Here is a 13,225-nt window from a genome sequence, read left to right on the forward strand (position 1 = left end):
ATTCCAGATGGTCTTGTTCTTCTCTGTCAAAAAGGATATGATTATCAATTGTTATTAAGAGGGGCTAAGACTGAAAGCATTTGGAAGAGATATTTGAAATACTTGCTATAAAAAAACAAGCTGTCAATATTAAGAGTAGTACTGCCAGGGTGTACAGGGCCAAGTTTATGTTGGTAATGTACACCTGAAAGGACAAAGTCAGATAAAATCTGTTTGGTAAAAAGAATGTGGCTTAATATAAGGGAAGAAGTGATCATACAGTCAGATCCAAATCTGAAAGATTAATAGAGAATTCTATAATGTAGTACACATTAATTTTGGCTTTAAAATGACCACCTTCAAATGACAACTTTCTTAGTTCAAAATTCTGGTGATCAGGAGTGCCTATTGTGGCTCAGTGAGTTAAGGACCCACATCTTTGAGGATGTGGGTTTGATCCCTGGCTCACCTCAGTGGGTTAAGGATACAACAGTGACATAAGCTGCAGTGTAAGTCACAGATGTGACTCAGATACAGTGTTGCTGTGTTGCAGTTCTGATTTGACCCCTAGCCTGGAAACTTCCATATGCCACAGGTGTGGCCATAAAAAGAGAAAAAAAAAAAAAAAAACTGGTAATCCATAATATATGCAGTCACATCAGCAATAACTTTCTTTGAGATTTTTTTCCTAAGTAAAGGCATATTTCAGACATTGTAACCTCTAGATCATCACTAAAAAAATTAAAGTATACCTAACAGGGGAGATAAAATATCAAAAATTAATAGTAAAAAATCAGAAAAAGTCAATATAAAGGAAAAGAGGGACAAAAATTAGATGGGACAAATATAAAACAAGACAGCAGACAACCTCAAAATACAGATCATTACACTACATGCAAGTGGTCCAAACACTTCAATAAAAAGGCAGAGATTTCAGAACGGGTAGTAAAACAAAATCCAGTACATGCTATTCCAACAAACAAACATTTTATATATATATATACACATACACACACACACACACACACACACACATATATATATATATACACACATATACATGTATGTTAAAAATAAAGGCATAGAGGAGGATATACCTTCAAATATTTATCACAAGAAAGCTGGAGTACCTGTACAAATGTCAGATAAACCAGACTTCAGGCCAAGGAACATCAGAGATAAAGAGAAACAGTTTTATAATAATAAGAGTCATTGGATTAAAAAGACAAAATCCTAGATGCATATCCCTTGACATTTAAACAAAGATTGTCAGAACTGAAAAGAGAAATGAACAAGTTCATAATTATAGGTAGAGATTTTAACACTGCTTTCTTAATAATTAATAGAGTGGGTACACAGAAAAATCAGTAGCGATATAAAGGACTAGAATAAATCTACAGGTCTAATAGAACTAAATGAATATAAAATACTACACTCAACAATAGAAGAATACACATTCTTTTCAATGTGTACTCTTGAAGGAGTCACCAAAATAGACTGGGCCATAAAACAAGTCTCAATAGCTTTTAAAAGAAATGTTTTCTGACAACAATTAAACTGAATCAGTAATTAAAAACAAAGTATTTTTAAAGTCTCACACATTTAGAAATTAATATTTATGTATTAATACAAGGGTAAAAGAAATTACATGAGAAATTTAAAAATATTTCATAGTAATTGATAATAAAATTACAATATATTAAAATTCTGAATGTAGCTAAAGCAACGCTACAGAGTTTGTAGCATTAAATCTTAATAAGATGATACAAAGTCAATGACCAAAATTTCAATGCTATAGAAGCTAGAAAAATAAGACCAAATTAATGCCAACGTATGCTCAAGGAAGGAAACAGTAAAGATAGAAGCAGAAATCAATAGAGTAAAAAATTTTTCAAAGAGAAAATAATTATAACCAAAAAGAAGATTCTTTGAAAATTCAAAAAAATTGATAAGCCAAACTCAACAAAAGAGAGAAGACATAAGTCACGTTTACCAGAGGAGAGCAACACTTAGCCTCCTGACATGAAAAGGGAATATTATGAATAACTGTACACTAATACATTTGATAATATAGAAGAAATGAACAAATACTTTGAGAAAAAAAATGACAACTCACCTTAAAAGAAATAAATATAAATATCTCTATATCTAATACATAAATTGAGTTCTTGATAAACAAAATCTTCCCACCAACAAAAGTCCAGGCCTAAATAAAAATCTGTAGGTCACTTCATGAGGCTAGAATTACTCTGACACTAAAACCAGACAAAGAAAATAACAGAAATGGAAACAAAGACCAATATCACTCAGAAATGTGCACACAAATATATCTAAGGAAAAATCAGGAAAATTAGGATGCAACAACATATAAAAGGATAATACATCATGACAAAATAAGACTGTTTTTTTCCAGAAATGCAAAGTTGGTTTAATATATTAACAGAATAAAGGTGTAAAACCACATGATCAATACAAAACGTATTTTAAAAAAATAATTTGCATTTGAAAAAATTCAAGACTTATCTATGATTTTAAAAAAATTTCAGCAAAATAAAAACAGGAACTTTCTAAATCTGATAAAGTTCTATCCATGAAAAATTTAGAGCTAGAGTTATATTTAATAATTAAAGATGGAATGCTTTCCCCTTAACATCAGGAACAAAGCAAAGATGTCCATCATCATCATTCCTACTGGACATAATTATTTTACTGGAGGGAATAAATAAACTAGCTAGGCAAGAAAAAGAAATAAAAAGGCAAAGAGATCAGAAATAAAAAGGTAAAACTGTCTTTATTCACAGACTACATGATCAAGTACATCAGAAGCTTCCAAAAAGTGCCTAGGAATAGTAAATTTAGCATGATCAAAGGATACAAGGTCAATATACAAAAACTAATTAAATTTAAATATGCTATGAACAGATAACTGCAAAATAAATTTAAAAAATAGTATCAACAGTCTCACAAAAATATCTTCTCAGGATACACTTAACAAAATAAGACTTATACAGTGAAAACTACAAAACATTTCTCAGAGAAACTTAAGACTTAAAGAAGAGATATAACATGTTCATGGAATAGAAGAGTCTATATTTTCACGCTATCCATTTACCACAATTTTGAGCTATAAATACAATCACAAATCAAAACCACAGCAGTTTTTTTTAAATGTAAAATCAACGGGCTAATTTTAAAATTTATATGTAAATGTAAATAAATTAGAATAGCCAAAGTACTTCTGGAGGGGGGGGAAACAAAGTTGGAAGACTCACACTTAATGATTTCAAGACTTTCTATGTAGCTACAGTAATCAAGACAGTATGACAACAGCTTACGAACAAATATTTAGATCAGTTGGACAAAAAAGTCCAGAAAGAGCTTCAAACTTGAATGGTCATTTGATTTTTGATAAAGATGCCTAAGTAACTCAGTAGGGGAAGGATAGTCTTCAACAATTTTGAGTAATTAATTTTAAACTCTCTTTGCCTCAGTTTCTTCATTTGAAAAGTGGAACTAAGAATATCTCAATTATGTTAGCTTCAGTGAAAATTAAATTATTTAATACATGAAATGTGCTTGGAATATTGGGTCTGGCACATATTAAATGCTCAGCTATTCAATAAGTTCATAGTTTTAAGTGAAAAATGGGTGAGAAAACTACAGATATTACTGATGAAAATCATTCTAAGATGACACTTTTACATGAAATAAAAATTAAAGTGAATATGAAGTTTTGTTTCCTTCTAAGATTTAGAAAATTGTCTTAATTTTGTTGTTGTTTGGTCTTTCCTGCCATTGTTATTTTTCAATTGAGATACAGTTGATTTACAATATTATTTTCAGGTATACAACATAGTGATTCAGTATTTTTGCAGATTATACTCCATTATAAGTTGTTAATAAGATAATGGCTATAATTCCCTGCACTATATGATATATCCTGTTGCTTAACTATTTATACACAGTAGTTTGTATCTGTTAATCCCATTCCCTGAATTTGTCCCATCTTCCTCCCTCTTCCCTTTGACAACCACAGTTTATTTTCTATATCTGTTCTATATATACATTCATTTGTGCTTTTAGATTCCACATGTAAATGATATCATACAGTATTTGTCTTTCTCTGTCTGACCTATTTCACTAAGCATAATATTCTCTAGGTCCATCTGCATTGCTGCAAATGGCAAAATGTCATTCTTTTTTATAACTAAATGCAAAATTATCTTAAATTTTGAAATTTCACCTATGTGCTTAATTTTAACATGGGACAGGAAAAACTACCCTATTTCCAAAAATTGTGGTATTATTGTAGCACTTGATATCTATTCTAGAAAAGATAAGATTCATTTTTGGAAAAAATTTGAAATGTTTAAAAATTTCAATTGTCAACTTTCTCTAAAGAAATGATGGGCCATAATTATCTTTGGCATGTACTAATCTTACTGGGCTTTTCTGAGTTTATCATTGTGGCTTTTTTTTTTTTTTGCCTTTTAGGGCTGCATGTACAACATATGGAAGTTCCCAGGCTAGGGGTCAAATTGGAGCTGTAGCTCTGGCCTACATTACAGCCACAGTAATGCCAGATCCAAGCCATGTCAGCAGCCTATACCACAGCTCATGGCAACACCATATCCTTAACCCACTGAGCCAGGCCAGGGATTGAACCCACATCCTCAAGGATACTAACTAGTTATGTTTGTTACCACTGAGCAACAATGGGAACTCCTTGACTTTATTGTTTAATAAATAAAAGTTCTATTATGGAATTTCTAAGAGCAACACCCACAAATTAATTTACCAAAAATATTCTTAACTACCAATGTATTTCTCTTTCAACTGAAGGTTGGATAGGAGACAATGCTGATGAGATCTAAGAGCCAATCCTCATGTAAATTAAATCTTTTGTGAAACCTAAGCCACAACTGACATCATTAACTCTTGGCAGATTCTTTGAAATGTCAGTGACCACCATGATAATCAGGAGTAAGACTATTTAGGGATTAAAGCAAAACCATCATCACTACTTACATGACTCAAGAAGCATGATATTAAGTGTGAGTACTTTCAATATCCAGGACTATATGTGTTAATTCTCTCCACAGTGATTTATGGATACTTATTTATAGCTTCAATTATACATGCTCTACTCTACAGATAATAAGCATTCAGTAACAATCTAGTAGATGGAAGAATAAATGAACTTACTTTGTGACCTATCATATAATCTAACTTGAGAATGGTCTACGTGCACGTGAGAAGAATGTATTCTATGTCCTATATATATGCCTCTTAAGTCCATTTGGCCTAAAGTATGGTTCAAGTCCAATATTTTCTTATTTTCCATCTGCATGATCTCTGTTGTTGGAAGTGAAGTATTGAAACCCTCTATTACTGTATTATTGTCTATTTCTTCCTTTAGTATTTCCTTGATATATTTAGGTGCTGTGATATTGAGTGTGTATGTATTTATGATTGTTACGTCTTCTTGATGAGTTGAGCCCTTTGTGATTATATAATAGCCTTGTCTCTTGTTACATTTTTTACTTAAAGTCTATTTTATCTGATATCCATGGAGCTATCCCTGCTCTCATTTGGTTTCCACTTATACATGAAGTATCTTTTTCCATTCCTTCACTTTGAGCTTGCATGTGTTTTTAAAGCTGAAGTGAGTCTCTTACAGGCATTATATAGTTAGGTCTGTTTTTTTATCCACTCTGCCATTGATTATAGAATTCATCCATTTACATTTAGAATAATTATTGATATGTAAGGACTCACTACTGCCATCTTATTATTTTCTGGCTGTTTTGTAGTTCCCTTATTCCTTTTTTACTCTTTTGCAGTGGTCCTATGTGAATTGGTGACTTTACACAGTAGTATGCTCTGATTCCCTTGTCTTTATTTTTGTGAGTCTACTGTAGTTTGTTTTATGGTAACAAAGTGACATATAAAACATTTTATAACAATCTGCTTATGCTGATTGCATATAAAAATTCTACCTTTTTAGTCTCCTTTTATGTTTCTAATGTCAACACTGCTTTTTAATATTGTGTATTCATTATTTATATTATCTGATTTTTATATTCTTAACTTTTACACCAGAGTCAAATGGTTAACATATCATTTACAGTAGTCAAGTTTTTGAATTTGTCTCTTTTTATCTATATGCCTTTATCCGTGTGTTATTTTCATATTTTCCACATTATATATTTTCAAATGAAAGCATCCTTTCATTTCTGGTTGAAAAACTCCTTTTAGCATTTCTTATAAGGCAGGTCTTATGGTAATAAATCCTCCCAGCTTCCATTTGTCTAGGAAAGCCTTTATTTTTCCTTCATTTCTTAGGGACAAGTTTGCTAGACAGAGTGTTCTTGGTTGGCAATTCTTTCTTTCAGCACTTGAAATAGATATAATTCCACTCTTTCCTGGCCTGTAAGGTTTCTGCTGGGACATTTACTAATAACATAATGAGTGTTCTTTTGTAGGCATAATATTCTCTTTTGCTAGCTTTAGTATCCTTTTTGTCTTCAATTTAAGATAGCTTTACTATATCTTGGAGAGCATTGTTTTGGATTGAAATAATGAAGTAATCTATAAGTTTCATGAACTTAGATGTCTAAAATTTTTCCCACATTTGGGAGATTTTCAGTCATAATTTGTTTAAATAAGCTATCTTCCCCTTCTCCCTCTCTTCTGAAACTACAACGACTTGTAAATTAATTTTTTTCATGGTGTCTCATAGATCATGTAGGCTTTCTTCACTCTTTTTCATTCCTTTTCCTTTTCAGACTGGATTATTTCAAAGTTCATATCATCTCTATAATTCTTTATCTATTTGGTTTTTTTAGAAATTGATGCTTTCTACTCATTTTTCATTTCATTTACTGATTTCTTTAGCTCCACAATTTCTATTTGGTTCTTTTTTATTTCTGTCTCTTTCTTAAATGTCTCATTTTGATCTCATATTGTTTTCCTGATTTCACTGAATTGTCTGTGTTTCCTTATAGCTCCCTGAGTTTCCATAAAACAGCTATTTTGAATTCTTTATTAGGTAAATTGTAGTTCTCCATGTCTTTGAATTTGATTACTGGAAGATTACTGTGATATTTTGGTTATATCATGATCTTGATTTTTCATGTTAAAGTTTTGGATTGTTTTTGCATTTTAAGTAGCAATCACATCCTCCATCTTTTATTAACTTCCTTTTGGGTAAGAATACCTTATATCAGTCCTGATATAGATTCTGAGATGTTCTCTGACTTTGTATGGATACAACTGCTCCAATGCTTCTTGCTCCCTCTTGTGGCAGAATTCTTAAGCTTGTATCTCTTTTCTCATCCTGCTGAATGCCCGTCTTTTGTTTTCCTGAAGGTGGCACTACATCTCAAGTTTGTGGTTTTTCCCTTGCCAATACAGCCTGGTCTGCTTTCTGAGTGAGTTCCTTGCCAACCAGACTTTGCTCTCACTGCAGCCTGGAACCACCCAGGGAGCAAGCGACTGAGTGGGGGTTGGTGTGGGTCTGGGGGAAGTTTATCCTTTTATTGCCCTTTGGGAACCTAATATGCTACTCTCCCAATCTGTTCCCTCTCTTTAGTCATGAAGTTCCTTCTTTAAAAGCATCCTCTGGATGCTGTGAGAGAGTAATGAGTCTCTTTGGTAGGGGCCCATGCTGCTGGGGAAGCCAAGTTTTCACGCACTGACTCTCCCTTCCGTCCCCACTCAGAAGAAATCACCAGCTGTCTAGCTTAGCCCTAAACTGTGCCACCTTTGAAGAGGGATGATGCTGGCAAAGATGAGATATTCCTCTTACCCATTTCAATGCAGACAAACTATTTTTTCCTTCTCTAATAGAATGCTGGAACTCCTCTGGAAACCTGGACTTTCACGAAGGCTCTCTAACCTCTTTTCCGAAGGTGCTCCCAGACTGTAACCAAGAATGTCCAGAATTGGTTCACATTCTCCTGTACCTAAGTCTGTGGTACTTAGTTATCTATTACCCCAAGCACTGGTTGCCGGGGCTACTGCATCCCACAACTCCTACAAAGGTATTTCTGTTAATGGACGGATGCCAAGTTTTTGTTGTTGAAGTTAGGGAAACAAAAATAAGGGCTGTCTTATGCTATCATTATGCTAACCTCACTCCCCCTGGGCATCCTATATTTTATATCTGATGGTCCTACCCACAGTAGCCCTCCTATGCAAGAAAATTTTATTAAGACACTGAGATTTACAATTATTTCATAACACTTGCCTACTCTGAACTAACAGAAAACAAAAATATTTAAGGAATAGTAATAGAAATAATCATTAGTAATAATAATAATACTAATAAGAGTCAGAGAATTAGGTTTGAGAATGAAGTCTGAAAATATCAACACATAGTTTATTGTGGTTAAGCTGATAAAGAACAAATTATCTCTATCTCTCAGGCATAGAATATGAAATAACTGAGGTTCAGGGAATTCACTTATGATACTTGTTGAATACACATTAGTTGTGATGTACTCTGGGATGTATAACAATGAATAAGACGTACTTTGTGCTTTCAGGGGCATAGAAGGGAAGCTTATACAAATGCTACAATAATCCCTGTATAATAAAGCAACACACACCAAATTAGAAGGGATAATAATGTTAACACAAAACTTAGACACTACAAAACATGTTGCAGAAATGGCAGGAAGAGAAAAACTGACATGTAAGGAGGCAGAGAGAGTATTTCATTTTTAATTTCTTCATCTTGAACCTCTGCTCCTGAAATCTAATGTCTAAATCCATTCTTGGTGGACAAATGAAATTCTCTTACTTTCCTTTAGTAGTTTTTAAAGGGACTGTTTAAGTCTAGTTGATCTTATTAAAAACAAGCAACATGGCTACCATTTATTGAGCACCTACTGGGTGTTAGGCCTTGTACGTACCAAAGAGGTTCATAAGATCTCATTTAATCATTACAGTAGCTATGAGGAGCATCATGTTTTCCACTTTACAAATAAGGAGGCTATGGCACAAATATGCTACCCAGCTTGTCCAAAACACATGTTACTATGTACTGAGATAACAATTTTCAATTCAATTCTGATTTCAAAGCTTTTGTTCTTCAAGTTACCCTGTATAATGATGCTTTTCAGGTTGATTATTCTATACCTCAACCCAATCAAATCTTTAATCTAGGTTAAACAGTTTGAGTTATATTGTAAAAGAAGCTAATTTTTAGGTGAAATTTGAAAATGTCTTTTTCTTTATAGAAGCACTACCTGAGAAAAGGCACCTTATTCTGCTAACACAAGATGTATGAACACTTTCTCAGTGTCCTGAGCCTTAACTTTCTAGAGCTTTAGTCTTTTCAGGCTTTAGTTACATTTATAATAGGTCTTTGAGGTCTAAGGGATAAAATTCTTTATTATCAGAATTCTTCATATACATGCAAAGATAAAACTGCTTGTCTTTGTAGAAACGCCTTAATTTTCTTAGAACAAATGTCATTTCTATTTCTCCTTTCCACCAAAATATTATGAATGCATTGTAACTCTTGGGCAAGCTACTGAAGAATAGAAAAATCAGAAATTTGCCTTCTAACACTATGCCAATCTTATAAACATAAAATTTTAAATGTCACAATACATTCTAGAGAGTCTGGATATATACATTTTCTCAAAAATAAATCAGAATTCTCTTAGATTTTATTAGAATAATGATGGGTAGGAGTTTTCAGCTAGGCTAATCATCACTCATACTTTGAGTTTTTAGTAAGAGACAAATCTTGACTAAAAAAAGAAATGAGGAGTTCCCACCATGGTGCAGTGGGAACGAATCCGACTAGGAACCATGAGGTTGCGGGTTTGATCCCTGGCCTCCCTCAGTGGGTTAAGGATCCAACTTTGCCATGAGCTGTGGTGTAGGTCACAGATGAGGCTCGGATCTGGCGTTGCTGTGGCTGTGGCGTAGGTCTGAGGCAACAACTCTGACTGGACCCCTAGCCTGGGAACCATCATATGCCACGGGTGAGGCCCTAAAAAGACAAAAAACAAACAAAAAAGAAATGATGTCTACCCCAAAATGCATGTTCAGAAAGCACTGTATCAGGCTTACAGTTCTTAGAAAATGTTTTAACTATGGATCTAATGTACATTACTTCTGCCCGAACATGGCTTCATGGCATTTGTATGAAGAAAAGGGAAATGAGTAAAAAATTGTCCTTCCTGTTTCTCCCTTCATTGGGTTTGCTAATGCAGGCCCTGAAATATTTTAGAATGTATACTATCAGGTAGATAGTTTTTTTAAACTGAAATTTTATACATAATTAACATGTTTATTTTTATCTAAGAAAGAGTAGCCTAGATGCTTAATAATAAAGGCATACCACATTTTTTTAAACTATCAAAGTAAACTTACTACTGAGCTACTATCTGACTTTAAGGCTTAAAGATTCTAGATTTCCAGATTTTTCAAAATCATCTTTCTCCTTTTCAACTACAATACTGAAACCCTAGTTTGTCATTCTGAAACCTTAACTGTACCACTGAAATAAAATAGCATCTGATCTATCTTTCTGCCTTTTTCTCTCTTCATCAGTCAATCCCTCATTTCATGCTGGCAATGTCAGGTCACAATGTCAAATATCTCTGTTCTTGTCATTCATATATTCAAATATCTTCCATGAGTGCCATTTATCTAAATTCATTCTATATTTTTAAACCTATAATAAGGTGCTCCATGTCCATTCTCTATTTTAGAGACACATGTCTAGAATCACAGCTCAAAGAAATAAAAGCATCTCTAATATATTTACTCCTGCTTGCTGATGGACTGATTAAACTTCAGTGCAAATGAATTTTAGTCTTTATTGCTATCCTTCAACATTAATTAGGACTTACATATGTTATATTCCAAATCTACCCTCTGACATTTGGAAAATATAACTATGCTTCTGACACTGTTATCTCTGAAGTTGTCTAACATTAAATTTTTTAGTTTAACTTTGCATGTGTTTGAGAGTTGACTCCAACTATATCGCAAATTCCTCGAAGACCACAATGTCTTACAGTCTCTTACTATCTAATGAAACCTCACCAGCACCTTAGATTGAATAGCTAGGTGTTCAATAAGTAGTGTTAAAAAAATCATATTAAATATTACCCATTTTTTATCAAAGTAATTTTATTAATGATAAAAATAAAATCAACAGTTTAAAGATTTTAAAAGGAGGTAAAAAAAAATCACACTGATCCATTAACTTTTATTTTGAATTTATAAACGATTTAAAACTTCAAAACAACCCTTAGTTGATTTTAACTGAGTTGATGGAACAACTGAATTCCTTAAATATATCTAACATGATCAACAAATTTCTACTTAAATATGTAGATATAATTTCAGGATTTTGATTCTTATTTATATTTCATGGAATCATGGATAAGAATTTATTAAGCTACTTCTGAGATCCCAAAACACAAGTATCATATTTTACTGTAAGTATAGTAATTACGGAAAAAAAAGACCTTATGTTATTACTATAACTGACTAGGAGTGAGTTTCTTTTTACTATGAAAACAGCTAATTAGCCTCTAAGATTTTTCAGTTCTGTATTATCTCATTACATTATAAAATACATTTGGTCTCAGGAATTAGAAAAATAAGACCTTATTTTTCTTAAGTATATGTATCTTCTTCATAACAATAAATTTGATGATCTGTATTCTGGAGATATTTAACACATGCATAAGCACCAGGTTTTCCAATTAATGGTATTTCAAGTGAAGCATCTTAGGTATATCCATTTTTGGAATTTTACTATAGTCATAATTTTAAAACTTTTAGAAATGCAAACGCTAGTAGCTTTATACAGAGTTAACCTATAAAGTTCTGGAAGTCTAGAATCAGTCTTTCTCAATGGGAAAGCTTGAACAATGAATGACTTTCTAAGGACAATTTTCTACTTATATTTTAGCATATATTAAAAGTATCATTTTTCATAAAGCAATGTAACAATTTCCTCCAGTAAAGTGCTCAACTTAAGTCTTGCTTGAATTTTTGATGGTTATGTGTTAATTATTTAGTGATTATATTTCAATACTGAGGACAGTATAAAATTAAGTTTTCTAGAATTTAAGAATGTATACTTTATCAAATTGAGAATAACTAGGATTTGTTTGTTTTTATGTCATTGTCCTTTTTCATGTCATGTGTACTTTTAAAAAATACCTGTAAGACTATTCTTTTAAAATGTTGCTAAGTATTAAATACTTCTAAAGTAATTACGCTTTATGTGGTAGTTTTAAGTTTCAGGAACTTCCAAAGAACTTGGAGTAGGCTATTTTAAGAAAACAATTAACTGAATATGAAAAGATATAAAAAGTGTCTACTCACATTTCACTAACCATCTACTTAAATATTTGTGACTGCTCTCACATTCATTTTCCAGTTAGATTTATTTGGGATTAGGAAAAAATCATTTACAGATTTATTTTGTTTTATAGCATGAAGCTAATAACATTGGCTGGGAAAGTCCTTGAATGTATGAATATCTGTGTTAATTCTTGTATTGAGCAACACATAAGCAAACGACAGTCTCTAAAATGTTTAACACTAATCACATTTTATGACTCAGTTGCTTTCACATGGTATATATATTTAAAATAAATATTCATATTTAAGAAGCAGAATGAACCACATATTTAATTATATAATCAGAAACTAGATGAAGAAACCAGAGTTACACAGTAAAAACAAGTAAAACAGATTTACAGAAAATAACGTAAAAATGTACCTTGGGGGGGAGGAGGTGGTAGAAGAAAATACAGCTTGGAAGATTTTTTTTAGTTAAATTATGACTTGAATGGTGATAGACTTGTAGTAATTATAAAGAGCATGAACATGCAAAATGGATTCAGAATTTATTAATTTTTCATCTATTTTTAGTAGCAATGTGTAAAACAAAGCATTCAATATTATCTCTTCACTTGAAAAGGCAACATTAAAAATAGGTCACAGCTTCTGACAGAGGATACAACCTGCCAGGGTGAGGACTGTGAGCACAGTAGGAGTTCAAGGAATGATGGCAATAATGAGACCACATTACTGCTCACTCTCAGCTCTGCTGCAGCCCTGTCACCATCCTCCATGTGGCCTTGAGTGAGTCACTTAAACTTTCAGTGACCTGATGAATAGCAATACTGAGTTTACTTTCCTCACACATGTATTAGAAGGCCAAAAAGAGCCTTGATGAAATGAGCATGTAATACAGACC

General features: G+C 32.5%; 1 protein-coding gene and 1 long non-coding RNA gene across 21 annotated transcripts in view; both read right to left on the bottom strand.

The window, feature by feature from the left end:
* Window positions 1-13,225, bottom strand: part of SSBP2 (single stranded DNA binding protein 2) — a 312,577-nt gene that overhangs the window by 110,441 nt on the left and 188,911 nt on the right. The window lies entirely within an intron of this gene.
* LOC146405614 (uncharacterized) lies at window positions 5,774-11,045 on the bottom strand. Its single transcript, XR_014838170.1, has 2 exons — window positions 7,446-11,045; window positions 5,774-7,396 (listed from the first exon to the last, which is right to left on the bottom strand). It is a non-coding gene; the product is annotated as an uncharacterized LOC146405614 (long non-coding RNA).

Source organism: Sus scrofa, chromosome 2 (genome assembly GCF_054392235.1).
Source record: "Sus scrofa isolate SSC_HxYL_T2T_F1_AM1 chromosome 2, Sscrofa_HxYL_maternal_Yorkshire_Landrace_v2.0, whole genome shotgun sequence".
In the NCBI taxonomy this organism is placed as follows: Eukaryota; Metazoa; Chordata; class Mammalia; order Artiodactyla; family Suidae; genus Sus; species Sus scrofa.